General features: G+C 40.4%; 1 protein-coding gene across 1 annotated transcript in view; it reads right to left on the minus strand.

Moving 5' to 3' along the window:
- The window catches only part of ANKRD6 (ankyrin repeat domain 6), a 179,768-nt gene that overhangs the window by 158,843 nt on the left and 478 nt on the right, over window positions 1-20,447 (minus strand). The gene's annotated exons all lie outside the window — the stretch shown is intronic.

Raw genomic sequence — 20,447 nt, forward strand, 5'->3', positions numbered from 1 at the left:
TCATTTCTAATATTCTATTCACAAGAGTCTGGATTGAATACTGCACACATTTCCGCAGCTGTGGGAGGTCCAGTCAAACTACAATACGTCAGGGGGCTTTTAAAATAATGTTCCTCATTTTCCTTTACAAATAAACCCCAAACATCTTTATTTAACAAATGATACTGAGCTGTTGAGTGAATGTACACTGCTAAAAATATTTAGATCCTGGAGTATTGGCATCAGTTTTGCCATGGACATAAGTCGATTTAACATAAAGCCAGAATCTCATACTTCTTCATGCTGCAAAGTTACTTTGGTAACTGTACATCTTCCTACAAATAGCAAATAATACGTTAGCACAATCTGTCATCAGAAATCTCATCTCAGGGGCGCCTGGGTGGCACAGCGGTTAAGCGTCTGCCTTCGGCTCAGGGCGTGATCCCAGCGTTCTGGGATCGAGCCCCACATCAGGCTCCTCCGCTATGAGCCTGCTTCTTCCTCTCCCACTCCCTCTGCTTGTGTTCCCTCTCTCTCTCTGGATGTCTCTATCTCTGTCAAATAAATAAATAAAATATAAAAAAAAAAAAAAAAGAAATCTCATCTCACGCCAATTCTATTCTCTCCCCTCAACTAACAGACTGTCCCTACTACTACTACTCACCTTCACCTCTGTTCAACTTGCTTCCCTTCCTTTTTCTATTCTTCCTGCTTAGCACATGATCTTCTATCATTTCTAGTACAGTCTCCTCCTCACACAAAGGCATATATGATACCTGAAACTGCTGATTCCAATTTCCAGAAACTCAGTAAGTCCCAAGGAGTATATGAATCTTTCGGAACTAACATTCCATTTTGTGAATTCCTGTACATAATGTAACCCTGAGATAATGATTTCATTTCTTTCTCTACCCCTCCACAGTCTCTCATTCTGAAATGCTCCCAACAAGCAAATGTAACAGAAAACTTGAGAGGAAAAAAAAAAATTCTTAAAAATGTGTACTTCCTAAATCTTGTTAATCTACAGTACCTTTTTAAAGCTCCTCTGATTTTAATAGTTGCTTATCTGAGTTGGTTTGGCTTATAAATATTGCCCAGACTCTCTCCTTAGAAAAAAAGGAAAAAATTAGTTATTCATTAATGGTAACTACATTATTATCCAAATGGATCAACGTCAGGCAAGTTTCCTGTCTCCATGATCATAATCTTTCAGGTACCATTATTCCCATATCAGGTGTGTTCTTGGAAAAGGCCGTCTGGATCCTCAATTTGAAAAACTGAGGAAGAGCTCTGGGAGGACAATTCTAAAAAACTGCCACAAGGGAAAGTGAATTATTTGATTTAAAAATAAAATGCTTTATTTCCAAAAATGTATCCTCCCTAGGGCCAAGGATAATATTTAATCAATTTTACACAGTAGCAGCATAGTTCTGGAAACATTAGAAATACTTACACATTATCTGCTTTCTTTGTCCATAAAATTAAGCAGATACATATTTATGGAAAGAAATAAAGATGGGGCCTGATACATCTGCTTATAATCGTCACCATGTCTAAGTAAAACCAACCCTAACTCTTAGAAGCCTGCTTGGATAAAGAAATGATCTTTAGATGGCAGTGGAAATAGAGGCTGGAGGACTAGATCAGGAAGAGTTGCAGAGTTCAGTTCTTGGGAACAGAGGCCTTTAATTCACTTGAAATTCATTTGAGTTATTGCTGGGTTTATGAAAATTGAAGTGATGGTAATTTGGAAGACCAGAGGCTATACAAGAAAAAGAAAAGACAATGAGGATGAAATTTGTGAACCTACAGGATACGAGGCACCTACATCTGCCGGAGTGCACACCCCTATCCCATTGGCCTAGGTTGCTCTGCCACTGCTCTTGCAGATCAAAGGGCGGATCCAAGGTGGACAGCAGGAGTAGCTCCCCATGGTGCTGAACCCTAGGGCATACCACAGGCCAAAGACTAGGAAGGACCGCTGTCCCTCAGTGGAATGTCACAAACATTCTACTCCTTCATAACTTGAGAGCTCAAAATCATCACCAGTTTTCCCCTATAATTTCTATTTATTAGTTGCACCATTCAAACAGATTAATTAGAAATCTTCTTTTCATATAACAGACTGAAAAAACGAGGAAAAAATAGTTCAATTAATATATTAGGGTTCAGGTGCCTGGGTGGCTCAGTTGGTTAAGCGTCTGCCTTCAGATCAGGTCATGATCCCAGGGTCCTGGGATCGAGAGCCTGCTTGCCTCTCCCCCCTGCTCCTGCTCTCTCTCTCTCATTCTCTCTCTCTTTCTCTCAAATAAATAAATAAAATCTTTAAAAAAAAATTTATTAGGGTTCACTCAGAAAACTTCAGACTTACTACTCTAGCCTGTGAGTCACACTGTTTCATAGTAACACAAGCCAAAATTCCTACTGCCACATTTTGAGTTCAGAATTCACCATTTAATTTAAGATTAGTATCTCAGATGAATGATAAAGCTAAAGAGAAACCTACTAATATATAAATGTATGTATTTGGATTAGTATAATGTTTTTAGTTACGCATAGAAATTGAACATACAAAATTATCTTGAAGGGCACCCGGCTGGCCCAGTTAGTAGAGCATGTGATTCTTGATCTCAGGGCATGAGTTTAAGCCCCACACTAGCTGTAGAACTTACTTTAAAAAAAAAAGTTATCTTAGGGGTGCCTGGGTGGCTCAGTCTTTAAGCATCTGCCTTCAACTCAGGTCATGATCCCAGGGTCCTGGGATTCAACCCTGCGTCAGGCTCCCTGCTCAGCAGGGAGCCTGCTTCTTCTTCTCCCACTCCCCTTGCTTGTGTTCCCTCTCTCAATGTCTCTGTCAAATAAAATCTTAAAAAAAAAAAAAAAGTTATCTTAAAAACTTTTAAAAACATTAACTCATTAAGCGTGTTAAGTAGAAAGCTAGCACTCAGTAATGTTTAATTTTTTATTATTATTAAATAAGTTCTACATCCAATGTGGGGCTTAAACTCACAACCTTGAGATCAAGAGTCTGCATGCTTGGGGCGCCTGGGTGGCTCAGTCGTTAAGCGTCTGCCATCGGCTCAGGGTGTGATCCCGATGTTCTGGGATCGAGCCCCACGTCAGGCTCCTCCGCTGGGAGCCTGCTTCTTCCTCTCCCACTCCCCCTGCTTGTGTTCCCTCTCTCGCTGGCTGTCTCTCTCTGTGTCAAATAAATAAAATAAAATCTTAAAAAAAAAAAGAGTCTGCATGCTCTACTTACTGAGCCAGTCAGGCACCTCTAGTAATGTTTAATTTTGATGACATCTCTGTAAGGCAAGCAAGCATTTGAAGGTGGAGACTTGCAAATAGGTTTCCCAGAAGTAAGACACTTTTTACCCATTCCATTTATGGCAGCCAATCTCCACCATGGCTCCCAGTAATCCATATCTCCTAGTATTCCCACCCTTGTGGAGTTCTCTTCTCCAGTGAATCAAGACTGAATCTATGTGACCAATAGAACATGGTGAAAATGACAATGCATTGCAGCTTCTGTCCTGGCCTCTTGGATTACTCAAGGGAAATCAGCTCCATTCCATTAGGACATTCAAGTAGCCCTGCAGAAGGGAACTGAGGCCTCCCACCAGCAGCCATCGCCAACATGCCAACCATGTGAATGAGCCATCTTAGAGGCAGATCCTCTGGCCCCAGTCAAGCTTTCAGACGGGTGTAGCCCCAGCTAGCATTTGACAATAATCATATTGAGAGATGAGAATCAGAACCTCTCAGCTGGGTCACTCTCCAATTCGTGACTGAAGGAGACTGGGAGATAAAAAATAATTATTGCTGTTTTAAGTTGCCAAGTTTGGGGGTGATTTGCTCCACAGCCTTACAACTAGAACATAATTTTACCCAAAATAATATGGGCCTAATCTTCAATAGTCTCCTTCATCAATGATCCCAACTCTTTAATGAAAAGTTTATGTAACTATAATTTAGATTTTATGTGACTAGTGGTCAAACAGCCCAACTATTTTGATAAGTAGTAAAGAAAAGAAAGGGATAGAAGGTGTTATAGGCTGAATTATGTCCTCCCAAAATTCATATGTTGAAACTCTAACTCCTAATACTAGGAATGGGACTGTAGTTGGAGACAGGGCCTTTAAAGGAGAAATTAAGTTAAAATGAGGCCATAAGGTGAGCCCTAATCCAATAGGACTGGTGTGTTATAAGAGAAAGAGACACCAGCACACACAGAGAGGAAAGACCATGTTTAGGTACAGTGAGAAGGTAGCCATCCGCCAGCCAAGGAGAGAGGCCTCAAGAAAAACCAAATCTGCTAACATCTTGATCTGGAACTTCCAGTCTCCAGAACTATGAGAGAATAAATTTCTGTTGTCTAAGCCACCCAGTCTGTGGTACTTTGTTATGGCACTCATGGCAAACTAACACAGAGGAGAAACACACAGATTACAAAAAGAGAGAGACAGAGAGGGAGGAGACATGCCAAAAACAACTTAAAGAACATCAAACTATAGTTTCTAAAGATGCGTACTTGGGTAACCGAAATATAAAAAAATTAATAAATAAAAGGAAATGGTTACTATAATAGGCAGCCTTCACTTTACATGGTTCTAGTATGCACCATTTCAGTTCCTAGAGTTTAGTTAAATTACACAATTCTCCAACAATACGGTTCAAATCTCACCACGGTGTATTAATTCAGAAACCACACAAAGTACAAGCTTGAGAAACACTCTTCAGTCTCCAAGTCACTATGTGATTAACAAAATGTGCACCATGGTCAGTGACGAATCACGTCCCATCCTCCAAAGTGTCAGTGATCAGTGGCTCCTCACGTGTTACTCAGTTCATACACAGAAAGCAAACCGTGTATTGGTATCGTCTGCTAGTCTCCCACTGATAAACCCACACAATGTCTTACCGAAATGAATAACTGAGAGCGGTAATTGGCCAACAAAGAAGAAAGTACACCAAAGAAATGAAAAGTGGTAACATTGGTGTGAACTCTGAATGGAAATACAATGGAGTTATAGAAGAGATAGCCAACCATGGGAATGCCGACATTGCTACCACTTGAAGACTAGATGTGCAGCCAAAGCAACCTAATGAAGGCAACTCATTGACATAATGAGCAAAGTGATTGAGGTGAAAGGACAAAGAACGATGTTGGCAAAAACTTCTCATTAGGGGCACCTGGCTGGCTCAGATGGTAGAGCATAGGACTCTTGATCTTGGGGTTGTGAGTTCAACCCCACGTTGGGTGTAAAGATTACTTAAAAATTTAATTAATTGTTTAAAAAATAATTATTTTAAAAAACTTCACGTTAAAGGAACTCTTGGAGGGGTGTCTGGCTGCCTCAGGGGATAATGTATGTGACTCTTGATCTCAGGGTTGTGAGTCTGAGCCCCACCTTGGACATACAGCTTACTTAAGAAAATTTTTTTTAATTTAAAAAAAATAAAGGAATTCTTGGGAATACTTCACAACATTAAAAGCACGAAGGATAAAATGTCAGAAACTGATTCAAATTTCAAAAGGGCTATGAAAAAATAGATCAAGGCACAGAAAAGGTACTTGTATCCTAAGTTATAGGATGGGAAGAAGGCAAACCAAACTACTCTTGGTAAGTTTTTATAAAGCAATAAAAGCTTAATTCTCAATGTTGCTAATGTTTTAAATTACAGTGTACTAAATTTTATTGTTTTCTTTTTCATTTCTCTATACAATTATAACAGACAGAGAATTTTCAATGTTGAAGCCAAATGTCTAAAGGTCCCAGAAAAACTGCAATTTCCCTCACTGATTATTAAGAGAGCCTCCGAGGGCTTCAGCATGCACTATTATCTTTGCGGACCCACAGCACCATGCCATGCCATGCAAGAGTCACTTTGGAGGGAGGGAGGGATGGGGTCATGGTTGAGATCTGACACAAGGAAGGGCTCTGGGGTGACTGGCAGAGTTCTGTTTCCTGACCACAGTGTCTTATCCTTACCTCGGGGTATATGCCCTATCACAATTTGTTAAGCTAAAAAAATGTTTCTGTGACTTAAATCCATGGCAGCAGGGGACTAGTCAATGAGGACCCATCTGAAACATCAGGCCCATGGTCACCTTTCTGAGAGAAAAGGAAAGAAAAGCCACAGAAGCAGGAAGGTGACTTGGCAGAGGGCACAAAGGCTGCTGTCAGACCTGAAACCAGAGCCCAGGCCTTCCTGGCAGCCAGGTGCGCGCTCCTCTCTTTCAAGCCCGCCAGTCTCCCGTGAAACAGGCGTCCCCTAAAGGGCATCTTTATTGTCCACTTCCAAGAGAGGTAATTCAGCCAGCTTTGAATGTGGAGGCCTAGGGTTTTAAGATACATTACCTAATGCTCATCAGAAAGAAAAAGACAAGTAAATAAGGAGGCCAAAAGAGTCTCTGACCTTAAAACTTGTTTCTTAAATTATTTTGCAGGTGGAGAGAGTAGGCTTGGCTGAGAATTGTTAAAACAGTCTGCGTCCTTATCTTAGGGCGACGATACACTCAAACTTAATGACTGCTGTTTATCCTACCCTGTGGGTCCGAGGCAATGCTGCTGTGGATTTATGATACCTGGTTAGGTTACAATCAATACGTGGTCTTTCCTTCTACATTTAGTACTGTAATGTAACATTCTCCCCCTCACTTAAATACCCTAGTAGCCTCTGATACTGCTTTTTTCATACAGAATCCATCAGGTATTATTACATGGCTTCTATTGCTTACTGATGTGAGGAATGTGTTTTCCCTTTACTTTACACACAGCTTTCATTAATACTAACAGGAAGTACACCTTAGAACAAACAAACAAAAAACAGAAACAGGCTCATACACAAGAATAAACTGGGGGGGGGGGGCAAAATGGGTGAAGCAGGTTAAGAGGTACAAGCTTCCAGCCATAAAATAAGTAAGTCACAGGATGAAAAGTAAAGCATGGGGAATATAGTCAATAATATTATAAGAACTTTGTGTGGTGACAGATGGTAACTATACCTGCCATGGTGAGCCTTTTGCAATGTACAGAATTCTCAAATCACTATGTTGTATACCTGAAACTAAAATATGTCAACTATACTTCAATTAAAAAATGTAAGGGGAGCCTGGCTGGCTCAGTCAGTTGAGCATGCAACTCTTGATCTCAGGGTTGTCAATTTGACCCATGGTGGGTGTAGAGATTACTTAAAAATAAAATCTTAAGGGGCACCTGGGTGGCTCAGTCGGTTGAGTGTGAGGCCCTTGGCTTCAGCTCAGGTCACGATTTCAGCAAAGGTCATGACTTCCACAACATGGGATCGAGTCCTGGAGCGGGCTCCACACTCAGCACAGAGTCTGCTTGAGATTCTCTCCCTCCGCCTCCCTCTCTGTGCCCGCTATCGGTATGCACACATGTGCACACTCTCTCTCTCTCAAATAAATAAATAAAATCTTTTTAAAATTAAAAAATACTAAGTAATAATAAAATAATAACAATGATGATGCCATGCTAACATAAGAAAAGAACACCTGCTATAACTGAGGTGTTAACTTCCAACCAATTTAATTGACTAGTAAATTCAGAGCAAATACTAAAATTCTTTAAGATTTATTCTTTTACACTCAAAGTTCATGTCCCTGACAGTAAGGGAATTCCAAAGGCTGGAGAGACATAGTAAGAGACTGCACCTAAGTCCTGGGGCAAAACCTGACACAATAGTTTACGTTCTACATTTAGACACACAAAAAACATGGTCACTTTTAAAACAACCAGTCAATTACAAGCACAGCATTTGTGTTTTTGAGTCCTTAAATACCAAGGCAAGAATATAAATTCGTGAATTTGGGATTTAAAAAGAAAACAAGGAAATACACTGAGCATTAAGACAATTACTACCTAATACATCAAAACAATAATTAGTTTTTAAAGATATAAGCTCTATTTTCTGAGGCACCTGGCTGGCTCAGTTGGTAGAGCACTGACTCTTGATCTCAGCCTCATGTTGGGGGTAAAATTCATTTTTAAAAAATAAAGATATAAGCTTTATTTTCTTCAAAATGGCCTTTACGTTATGGTTTTAGTAATCAAAAAGAAAGAAACTCTGGTATCTAGAGGTAAATTAACCTGTACATTTTTTGGACGGGGGGAAGGAAGAATCTAGAGCCATTAGGTAGTAACAATAAAAGATGGCTGTTTAGTTTGCAACCTTTCAAGAATGTGTTCCTCGGCGGTGTTCTTACCTCCTGGCAAGGATGGGCTCCTGCATAGAGGGTATACTTGGAATTTTAGTAATTCTAATCATATGTTAAACATCCTTGGTCTAAGGGAACTCGTTATTAAAAGGAATCCTTTAGTAATCTTACACAGGATTTTTTAAATCCCTATTAGCACGTCTTTGAAATCAATTTCCCTAGCTGTCTCCCAGCAAGAAGATATCTAATTAGCTGGAAATCCTTCATTGGATGAGAAAGTGTTCACTTTCCTTACATTTCAAAGTACAAAATACCCTGGCTTACAGCCAATCAAACATCCATATTTTATTTCAGCAGGGTAGCAAAAACGAAAACATGGTTCAAGGCACCTGGTTCTTAGTTTTAAAGCAGTGGTCCTGAACCGCAGCAGCCTAGCTCCCCTCATATGAAGAAGTACTGAAGGTGTGAGGTTCTTTGACTCTTCCCCCAAGTTTTTATTTTTTGTTTTTTGATTCTGAGATCTTTTGGTGGGGTCCTACTTTCTTCTGTATTGCATAAAAACCCAACAGGGGCCAGGGGATTTTGCTGTTATTCACGACTGGTTCTGCAGCTCTTTACTAAGTTTTTGAATAACAAATGGAGGGAAACAAAGGCTTCAGTGAGCAAGCCATTCATTAGGTATTCCCTAACCCAGGATAATACATTCTGGAGATTAAGGAAATTACAAACAATTAAATAAGCATCCGTTCTTAAAGCGCTTCTAAAGCACCGGGACTTAGGTTCTTCCTCTCATAGTAACTCCTTCTGCTATTAGCTTTTACCTTGATTTTAAAAGGAGACAGCTAACCCAGGGCCACCATGCTAATCTTAGTGTTCATTTCTTCTCTCAGCATCAAGAGGCATACTGAATACTGAGCTCCAGCGTACACCAGTCACATTCACTAAAGCCCCGGTGCCAACTTTCCTATCATTATTTCTCTTTGGAAGCAAAGCTGCAGATGGCTGTATAGGTGAGGTCAGGCAGGGAATGATTTGATTTATAGGACAAGCCCACTGACGGGGTCTCTCAGCACGTGTTCAGAATGCCGATGATTAACACCCGCTGGGCATTCTCCTTTTGGTTGCAAGCTCTCCGATCAAGTAGGGGAGGCTTCAATTCTGGGTGAGACAGGAAGCTCATCTAGCTAGAGCTGCCGGAGAAACTATTTCTAGCGACCAAAAGACAAGTTGCCACAAGGGCCTGAGTTCCGTCAAGTCCAGGCCACCCGCATCAGAATGTGGGGTGCTTGTGAAATGTGCACCTCCCCAGTCCTCCTGAATCAGCATCTAAAGGAGTCAGGGTGGTAATCTCTGAACTGTAATAGATTTCCCAGCTGATTCTCAGCATGACAGCTATCTGGAAGATGGGTAGGCAGACAGCTACCTAGAAGATAAATTCAGTGACTTGTCTGAGGTCATTTAATTTAAAATCTACTTTAACTGCTTCATTGGATAGGGCTTAACCATCCTCACTCTCTCTGATGGTGAGAAAACTATGGGCCAGAGAGATTAAGTAATTTCTAAATAGGAGAATTACTCTCAAAGCAAGTTATACTAATTGTAAATCTAGTGAGGGGGTTAGCAAATTTCTGTAAAGGAATAAACAGTAAATGTATTAGGTGTTGTGTACCATATGGTCTCTGTGATAACTAGTCAACTCTGCCAGTGTGGTGTGAGAGCGACCATGGATAGTATATAAATGAGTTTTGAGTTTGACTCAAAGTTCTTCTAAAGTTCTCCTAAAACTTCTCAAAATGAGGCACTGGGCTACATTTGGTCCACGGCTATAATCTGCTGACCTTTGGTTTGGTGCACCTTTAATTCTAACGTGGGCACCATGAAATGTAACTTTTTAAAAAACTAGAACTGGGGCACCTGGGTGGCTCAGTGGGTTGGGCGTCTGCCTTGGCTCAGATCAGAATCCCAGAATCCTAGAATTGAGCCCCACATTGGGCTCCTTGCTCAGAGGGGAGTCTGCTTCTCCCTCTCCCTCCGCTTCCCTCTCCCTCTGCCCTGCTTGTGCTCTCTCTCTCTGTCAAATAAATAAAATCTTTTTAAAAATAAAATAAAAATTTAAAAACTAGAACTTAAAAGATGGTAAATATTAATTTGGGCAGTTTCCTTGGGTAGAACAGTCCAATCTGAACTAGTGATGGGTAAGTGAAGCATTACTATAGTTAGTGTACACCACTAAAGTTGGGGACCATTTTCTCCATGACTCCAACTGGGTACTGGGATTTTTTGTATGGTCTTATATTTAATCCCTCAATATGTTCCATTTGCATCTGTTAGATGCTGGACATAGCCAAATGGTGCCCCACCTAGGCAAAAATTTACTTCAAGCAAATAAGACAAACAGGTCCAAATCTTACAACTTTGGTTTCCCTTGGTAGCAAATAAGTAAAAGTGACACATACATTTGTGATTGTGTAATACATTCCATGGCAAAGACTGCTTTTTTTTTTTTGAAAAGGAAAAGAGTTTCACACTTCATTGCCAGCAGCTTGAAGTAGTTTTAAACTGTTACGATAACATTCATGAAGCCAATAAAACGTGCATATTCTTGTTCTCTGCTAATCTCCCTCTGTTCCATCTTTCTCAAATGTACAGTTCTCTACATGGTTGGATGACTCGAGTAAATCAAATATGTTTTGTTCCCTAATAAATATATGAATCTGAATGGCTTATTCTCATTTTTATTTCTTTACATGGCGATTATTATACAACTGCTTCCTGTATGGAGGTCTCATCTACACCTTACACTATAAAGACATGCTCCATATATACAGATGTTTGGAAAGTGAGAGATAAATTACATGAAGGTAGTTACACTGAACTGACCGGTAAAACTAGCATATTTGGAGAAAAGATGGCTACTTATCCACCAAAGAGTTCCACTCCCCTTTCGAAATAAACAATTACTGCTCAGAAACAACTGCCAGCCAGGGAACACATTTCCCAGCTTCCCTAAATCTAGGTGGGGCTACGGGACTCGTTCTGGCCAATAGGATGTGAGCAGAAGTGATGTGTTTTACTTGCTGGTGGAGGTAGTTAATCCAGTACACCTTTCCATACTGTCTTCTCCCTTACAGTGACATTGGAGACCACATGTTGAAGATGGTGCCGTCACAAGATGGAAGGAGCCTTTATCCCTGAGTCCCATGAAGGAGGGCTAACCAGGAGAACTGCCCAACTAGGATAACAGACTTGGACTTTGTATGAGCTAGACATAAACTTTTCCTGGATCAAGCCACTGACGTTTGGAGATAGTTACTAGAGCACTTAGCCCACCTTAACAGAATATATTTGAGTTGGATCAAAGAGTCAATAAACATGAGTTATTGAAGCATTTCTGAGATAAATTCAAATATCGAGGAGTCGTATGTATAAGAAAAACTTGCAAATTATAATTTTTGCCATTTATGCAATCCATCCATAGGTGCTACAAACCAGTCTGAATAAATTCTACCATTCAACATCTCTTATAACAACCTGTCGATGCAGCAGCTACCTAAATCACTGGGTACTACGCAAGGTAGCAGGCACTGTATGGTACATTTATAATACATTTAAAACATAAAATCTAAACCAGAAGACAATCTTAAAACTAAATTTACATTCCCCAAGGCAGAATTTACTGAATTTCCATCATTTGGTACTATTTCATGAGGTTTTCCTTTCTACTTTCGAGAGCCTAAGGAAGGTGGGGAGAGATACGCCATTTGTGAGGCTGAGTCCTGCACAAGATTTTAGCTCCACATGTCCCCTACCGGGGACTCCAAAATAGTTCACCCTGGGGCTCCTCTAGCCCTTGAAGAATGGGTCCTGGAGTTTATAGGACACAGGTGAACGGCCAGAGGCTCTAAACGTAAAGAACTGTTCAGGCTTATCCCAGGTTTGAGCAGAAAGAAACCTTCTGGGGGAAAGATATGCCAGAGAACTAAAAGGGACTAAGACACCCAAGTGAAAGAGCCTATTATGGATTGGCTATATCTCTGTAAACAACATTTTCTTGTATTGCTTATTAACCATTTTGGGGTTAGGGAACCTTTCGAGAATCTGACGAAAGCTATGGAACTTTTGTCTTCTCAAATATACACATGAACATTCATTTAAATATTTATACATAAATTCAGGGAGCTCAAGGCATTTGTAGCCCATGGACGAACTCCAGGTTAAGAATTCCTATTTTAGTGGGAGATTTAATAGCTGCCCCTCAGGTAGGTATAAGAACTCACTAGTAAATAATGCAGACACTTCCCTATACAAGAGAGAACATTGTTACTTCTTGCATCTTTTCCCCTCTGACTAGGGACTGGAGGAGACGGGAAAGAAAGGTAATGTTACTCCTAAGGTTTTCTTGCCATCCTGCACTGTCCCTAACCTTTGTGCTTGGTACAGTCCAGAGCTGGGATTCCATCAATGAGATTTTTTTTTATTTTTAAACTTTATTTTGATATAATATTGGCCTTATATAAAAGTTGCAAAAATAATACATGAACCTCAAAGATACTAAGTGAAATAAACCAATCAAAAAAGGACAAATACTGTATGATTATACCTACATGAGGTATCTAGAATAGTGAAATTCATAGAGAGAGAAAGTAAACAGAGGTTGCCAGGGCCTGGGGCCTGGCAGGAAGAGGGAGAATGAAGAATTATTGTTTAATGTATACAGAGTTTCAGTTTGGGATGATGAAAAAGTTCTGGAGATTAATACGGGTGGTGATTGTACAACATTGTGAATGTAATTAATGTCACCAAATAGCACACTTAAAAATTATTAAAATGGATGGGGTGCCTGGCTGGCTCAGTTAATAAAGCCTATGACTCTTGATCTTGGGGTCATGAGTTCAAGCCCCATATTAGGGTTAGAGCTTACTTTAAAAATTATTAAAATGGTAAATTTTATATTATGTATATTTTATCACAGTAAAAAAAATTACAGAGTTCCTGTGTACCCCATCTACCAATGATGATCTTACATAACTACAGTACAGTTATCAAAACAAGGAATTGGATTGGTATAATTATATTAACTAAACTATAGACCTACTTGAATTTCACTTTTTCTATGCACTCACTGTGTGTGTGTGTGTGTGTGTGTGTGTGTGTGTGTGTGTAGTTCCATGAGTTTTATCATACATATAGATTTATGTGAGCACCACCACAATACAGGTTCAAAACTATTTCAAATCCTCATTTTGTAGTTAAAGAAACTGAGGCATAAAAAGGCTAAGTAAGTTGTGAAAATTTTTACAACCAACAGGTGGCAAGCCAGGCATCGAACCCAGTAAGATCAACTGTGAAGCCTATGGCTCTTAACCATTGGTGGCTCTCCGTACAGAATATATCTAGGATATTCAAATGCATCCACATATACCCACTGGAGAAATCTACTCTACAATACTTACAACTGGTGTAATATAAAATATAACTAAAATGTAACTAAAACATAAAATACAATGTATCTCAGCATTCTACCTAGTTGGGTTGAATTCAGAATTTCAGGCTGGGACTTAGAGTTGGCTTGGCATTTTCTAGCTTAAAAATAAGTTTTAAAACTGGCATGAGACATATTATCCCTGCCAGAGAAAAAGAAATAATAACTTTGTTTTGTGAAAAACCTGAACTGAAAATTTCCAAGTTGATTGTTCATGGTTTGGTTTATTTTTTATCCTTAATAATAAATTCCAATCACTATTATGGGGCGAGGAGCTGGCTGGCTCAGTCAGTAGAGCATGTGACTCTTGATCTTGAGGTTGTGAGTTCAAACCCCACCTTGGACATAGAGCTTACATTAAAAAAAAATAATAATCACTATCATATAAGCATGATAAAATAGGTCCATCCATGTCATCACATTTTCACCTCTCATTAAATACATATAATTTTTAAAAGATTTTATTTATTTATTTGAGAGAGAAAGCGTGCACATAAGTAGGAGGGGGTGGCAGAGGGAGAGGTGGAAGGACACTCCCCGCTGAGCAGGGAGCCCAAAGCAGGTTTCAATCCCAGGACCCCGAGACCATGACCTGAGCTGAAGGCAGACACTTAACTGACTGAGCCATCCAGGCACCCCATAATTTTTAAAGCTTTTTACCTGATTTATTTATTTTGGTTTTTTAAGCAGGCTTCATGCACAGCATGGAGCCCAACAAGGGCCTTGAACTCATGACTCTGAGATCAAGACCTGAGCTGAGACCAAGAGTCTGACGCTTAACATGACTGAGCCACCCAGGTGCCCCTATTTTTTCTGATTGTAAACACAATACATGCTCATTGCAAGGAGTCTCTACAGTTCCCATAAAGATGCAGGGGGGGGGGACCCCAATACTAAAACTCACCATCTAGAAGAAATTTCCTTGTATATCAGATTCCCATGGGACTTTCCTAGAATTAGAATAAAATGCAGGAAAAAAAGAAACTGAAAATTCTAACTCACCGAAATAAGAATATGAATCTTTGACCTTGGAAGCAAGTTTTAGAAGAAAATGGCACTCTTGGTTTATATTGTAGAATGTGAATACATACAGTCTTTTTTTTTCTTTTTTAAGACTTTATTTCTTTATTTGAGAGAGAGCACAAGCAAGGGGAACAGCAGATAGAGGGAGAAGCAGGCTCCCCACGGAGCATGGAGCCCTATGTGGGGCTCAATCTCAGGACTGGAGCCGAAATCAAGAATCAGACGCTTAACCAACTGAGCCACCCAGGCACCCCTTATTTATTTTTTTCAAAGAGAAATTCTATGTTAAATGAAAATGATGCTATTTATTATATGGGCACTGACATGGGTTTTAGAGTTTTGTTGGGGTCTGGGGACAACAGCCAAGAAAGAATCCTTGAGACATCTTCGGTGCAAAAAAAAAGTGATTTTATTAAAGCACAGGGACTTGAACCCATGGGCAGAAAGACCTGCAATGGGGTTGTTAGGGGTGGCTATTACATACTTTCAAGTTGGGAGGGGGTAGGGACAGAACAACCCTCCTAGGTATTTTGGAAATAAGGTTTCTAGGACCCTGAAGGGGCCAACTATTGTTAGGAAGGTCATTTATTATTGTTTAGTAAACCCTCAGTCCTGAGAACCTTCAGATGTGTATCAGTGGGCCATAGGATTGGAGGATGATTCCTAACATGAACCTTGGGGGCGGGGGGGAGGGGGGGTGGGGGGGGTGTAAGAACAAAAGGAGCTTTCAAAGGAATTTCGATATGTTTAAAATAGACTCACAGGATCCCTGGGGCGTGGGGCTAAGATTGCCTTTTGCCCTTGGCAAAGTGTCAACATCCAGGTAGCTGAGCTCCCAGTGGAACTCACTCTGCCTGTTTCAAGGACTTGTCAATGGGCTGTAAGTAGTAAGGAAATTTAATTTTTTTTTTTTTTGCCTTTGTTTCCCACATCAGGCATCAAATGGAAAAAAGAGAACAATTAGTTAAGAAGAATCAAAATATAGTTTCTCCCACACACATACATCCCCAAATTTTACAAAAAAATGAAAAACCCTGAACATTAGGAACTAGGGGCACCTGGCTGGCTCAGTTGGTAGAGCATGCAACTCGATCTCAGGGTCCTGAGTTCAAGCTCCACATTGGGCGTGGAACCTACTTAAAAAAAAAAAAAAAGAATCAAAACAAATAAAAATTGTATCCAGTAGTATTTATGTCAACTTGGAAGCATCAACATCTACGGTTCCTCAACGATAAATGACCGAAGCAAGCAACAATTAAACAAAAAAACAAAAAAACTACACTAGAAATCTCACTATTGAATGTATTCTCACAAATTATCAAAGTATCACCAGCTTCTATCTTAGGCAAGGGGACTGGAAAATGACCAGGACAAGGGAGTAAAGGGTCTCTGTTTCCTAAGACACCATGACAGCGATGTTTGACATCTTTATTAGTCAGCCCTTCCTTGGAGGATCAGCAAGTACCTCTTATTGACAGGAATTATCATGTGATGCTAATAAGTTTAATAAAACTATTTCTTCTGAAAATATTGTCTGCCTCTCTATTCTGTAAGCAGATGTAAAAATTAAACCCTACTTGAAACATCTGCAGGTTTGTCACCAGTCGGGGAGGAAGACCTTCCTCTGCCCTGTGGTCCTTCTAGCTGGACTTAGAATCAAATTGACAAAAGACAGGTTAACAGGAGAAAACCAAATTTAATAGGCATATTTAGGGGGAATCCACACAGACAAGAGATTCCAAAGACAATGAGGCAATTTGAAGCGTACATGAGCTAAGTAAAAAGGTAGGGACCTGAGGCCAAGAAGGGAAAAAAATTCATTAGCCAGAAGATGAAAGGAGATGCCTGGAAAAACAAGACGTTCTATTATGCAGATGAGTTCCTAAAGGGGGTCTCTGTTCATCTCTTCCTGTTGCAGTCGCTCCTTTCCAATGTAAATTTTGGCAGTTATGGGGAAGCAGAGCATCTTGCTGCATCTGCTGGCTTTCTATTACTCTTAACTCGAAATAATCTTTATGCTGAAGAGGCACATTTTGGGGCAGCCTGCCCTGGGCCCCTACAAACAAACTTCCCAAGACAAAAGACAAAGTACTTCCCTCCTGAAATGAAAATGAACATTCCAGAGATGGGTCTGCAAGGTCACCATGTACCCCAATGGCACACCAGAGTTTGCTATTTGAAAAATGATAAATCATTTTATATTATGAACCAACTACTTCATAATTTATTTGCTAAAATTGAGATTTTAAGTCTTGACCTTTTTTTTTTTTTTTTTTGCACTGGCTCTTCTTAAATGGGGACTATGATATATTTACCTATTACTGGACTATTTCGTACTATTTAGCAATCATAAAAGAGCTATCGTTTCTTGAGACTGTTATATTCCAGGCCTTTTAGAGATGCTTTTATGTACATTATCTAGTTTAATCCTCTTAATGACCCTCTGAGGCAGGCTTGAGCCATTCCATTTTATGTAGAGGAGAAACCAAGGTTTAGCCCACTCCACACAGAAGCTTAACCTGGGGCTACTTCAGGCAGACAGACCCCTTCTTTATTAACAGCTCTCTCCCCAGAAGAGGATTTTACCTTAGACCAACAATGCCCAAACTGAGCACCAAGGCACTCTGGATACTGTAGCAAATTCACAAGGGCAACTTAGGGTATTTCAAAGTTTTGAGGCAAACACAGTGTATTCAGCATGTTGGAAAATGCTGAACCTACAACCAGAATTGTTTCAATGTTAGATCACATTACACTCCTATCAATGACATCATACACATCTTTGCAAAACCTGGGTTTTCGTGGATGCTGTGATAAAAAGGAAGGGCTACAGAAAAATTAATGTGGAACAGGAAATGAGAGTGCTGGTATCCAATCTAATCCCAAGATTTAGGAATTAGTACAGGTACACACATCCCGTATTTAAATAATATCCAGTATTTAAGAATGATATAACAATATTTTTTCTCTCAGTTTATGTACATTATTTTTTAAAAAATAGCTCCTATGTTGTTAGGACATTAATATTTAATAAGTTGTTTGAACCTAACTATGAAGAGCTACTAAAAACTACGGGCGCTGTGAAAAAATTACTAGATACTAAGGGAGCCATGAACCAAATTTAGGAATCTTTTGTCTTAATCAAGAAGTGATGGAGTTGTGCAAGATTCTCCAAGGAGAGCTGGGTGACCCTGCAAAAAAGTAACTTAAAGTCCAAAACACAAATATAACAACCAGGAAAAGAAGAACTTGGGTTAAAACCATTTTTAAAGTTTGCTCTCTGTCGGCTTGATCCTTCAAATCCCACACAATGTTCCCCTGGATAATTTGTATAAAAAAAAAACTTCTGAAACACATGCACACAAATTACTGTTTTTCTCATTCTTAGGGACTCAAGCAAAGCTTTTAAAAATTATAGCCTCCAAGCTATGTTGGAAGAGACTGGGCCTCCCCAGTACAGACAGAACACACCCGCAGAGCGTGTGCCAAGGAAACCTGGGGAAAACCTTGAAAGACAGACTGCCTCACCCCAGTACTTTGAGACTGTCAGCTTTTTTGTGGTTTGCATCCTACTCTCAATATCCTGCTTTTAAGTTCAATAAGAATGCTCCAGGTTATTGTGGAAATGCTTGTTTGGAAACTTCCCTTCCACAGAGCTTTTTATGTAGCATATGATGCGTGAAAAGCAAGGAAAAAAAATTAACACAAATGGAACCAATGGTTCCATGCAGGAAGGAGGGCTGGAATGCCACGGGGAGAGTTACTGGGGGACTCCAAGGTCCTGGGGATGCTCTAGTTCTTCGGCTGGGTGATGGGTACTTGGGTGTGTGGGTTCTATTCTTATTCTTTACATTGAAAGTGTAGTTTGACACTTTGTGCAGGTATATTTCATAGTAGGGATAGGGACACCAGAATTTCTATGTGGTAGGGCCTCGGAGTTGAAAGGATGCATTGTTTCTAAGCTGAGCTGAATCACTAGCCATCAGCCTTTACTTGGGAGTAAATGCTTAGCCAGAGGGCTCTGAAGAGGCTGACAGTTTTAAATGGGAAGTTAAGGTTAATTTTTGGTACAATCACTGAAAAACATGGAGTTAACAAATGAACATTTCTCTTTGTGTACATATAAATATACACACACATATACATATATATTTATCTCTTTATATATGTGTGTATATATGTATATATATGTGTATATATATGTGTGTATATATATATGATGTTTTTATCTAAGTAATCTCTACCCAATGTAGGGTTCCAACTCACAACCCTGAGATCAAGAGTTGCAGGCTCTTCCAACTGAGCCAGCCAAGTGCCTATATATATATATATGTATTTTTTAAGTAAACTCTACACCCAACACGGGCTTGAACTCACAACCCTGAGATCAAGAGTCACATGCTCCAGTGACTGAGTCAGCCAGACGCCCCATCAAAAGAGCATTTCTTTATCACCCTTGGTTCATACCTTCCAATAATGTGCAGCTAGTTGTTTTACAGTGTCTTACTCTTCTTCACCCTTTCCAACTCTCCCCTCCCCACTTATGACCAAAAGGGCAGAAAACTCTTCCAATTTTAATTTATATCCCTAATTAAAAAAAAAAATCATTTGCCATATGCTAAGCACCTGCTAGGAATGGCAGAAGGAAGTTAAACATGTATGGTTGCACTTCCTACATGCAAGAACAACAGGTTGCTATTGCTCTTCTAGGGATGGGAAATGGCTTCTCAAAGACAATGAGTGCACTTGTGCACCCTGTGGACCCAGGTGTGTTTGTCTTCATTGCCAAGTTCTTTCCACCTACACTGGCCTAACAGACATGACCTAAACATGAATGACTATCGTCATCCAACAGGTTCATGAAAATGCCTAGCATTCAAGAGCATCATGCCAAGCATTTTACTTGCACCATTTCATTTAATTCCCACAATACTACTGAATTATATATAATACACCCAGTTTACAGTTTTAAAAATTAAGTTTAATGAAATGGGTTTTCCAGGTGGGTCCAAGTGCCGTGGTGTTTACCATTAATTGATCACAGCCAGTTACAGATTTCTTTGTTCCTTCTTCACTCCCATTGATTCGCGTGACTAGCAGAAGGAACGGAAGAAGGAAGGGAGGAAGGGAGGGAGGAAGGAAGGAAAGAATAAAGAAATGGGGTTTCCAAAGTCACACACCTAACAAGTGGTGGAATCAAGCCACAATCTCATAACCCCGAAGCAGATCTCCCCCACTGAACCATCTCACTGTGCTGCAGCGAAAACATTCTTGACCAGCTTTATGAAACTCAAGCCCCTCTCCTGTCACAAATAATGCTCCACACTTCCCCTCACGCTCCCCAAATCTACCGGAAGCACCACACTTAAATCCCCAAGACAAGTGCTGGTAACCTGATGTCTGAACTCAAACCAACGGTGCCTCGCTTTCTCTGCCCCGGCCCTAGGAGATGCCACTTGCTAACTCTTCACAGAGCTTAATTCCAGCCAGAGCGGATCTCTCCGGGGCAGGAGTCCAGCCCCCACCCTCCCGGGTCTGCGCCTCTTTGCAGTCCTCGAAGGGGTAAGCGGAAGGGGGCAGGCTGCCTGCGCGCTCGAGCCGAACCCGGTCACTCTGAGGCCGGCCCGCAGGCCTGGGGACGGCGGGGAGCGCAAGGCGACCAAAGACGACCCTCTTTTACTCCCGCAGACCACCAGCCACAGAATCCGGGAGAAATACCTGGGGACCCCCGCCCCCCTACCACCACTTTCTTCAAACTCTGAGCTCACTGGAGAAAGAGGA

The sequence above is a fragment of the Ursus arctos genome, unplaced genomic scaffold (assembly GCF_023065955.2).
Source record: "Ursus arctos isolate Adak ecotype North America unplaced genomic scaffold, UrsArc2.0 scaffold_13, whole genome shotgun sequence".
Taxonomy (NCBI): Eukaryota; Metazoa; Chordata; class Mammalia; order Carnivora; family Ursidae; genus Ursus; species Ursus arctos.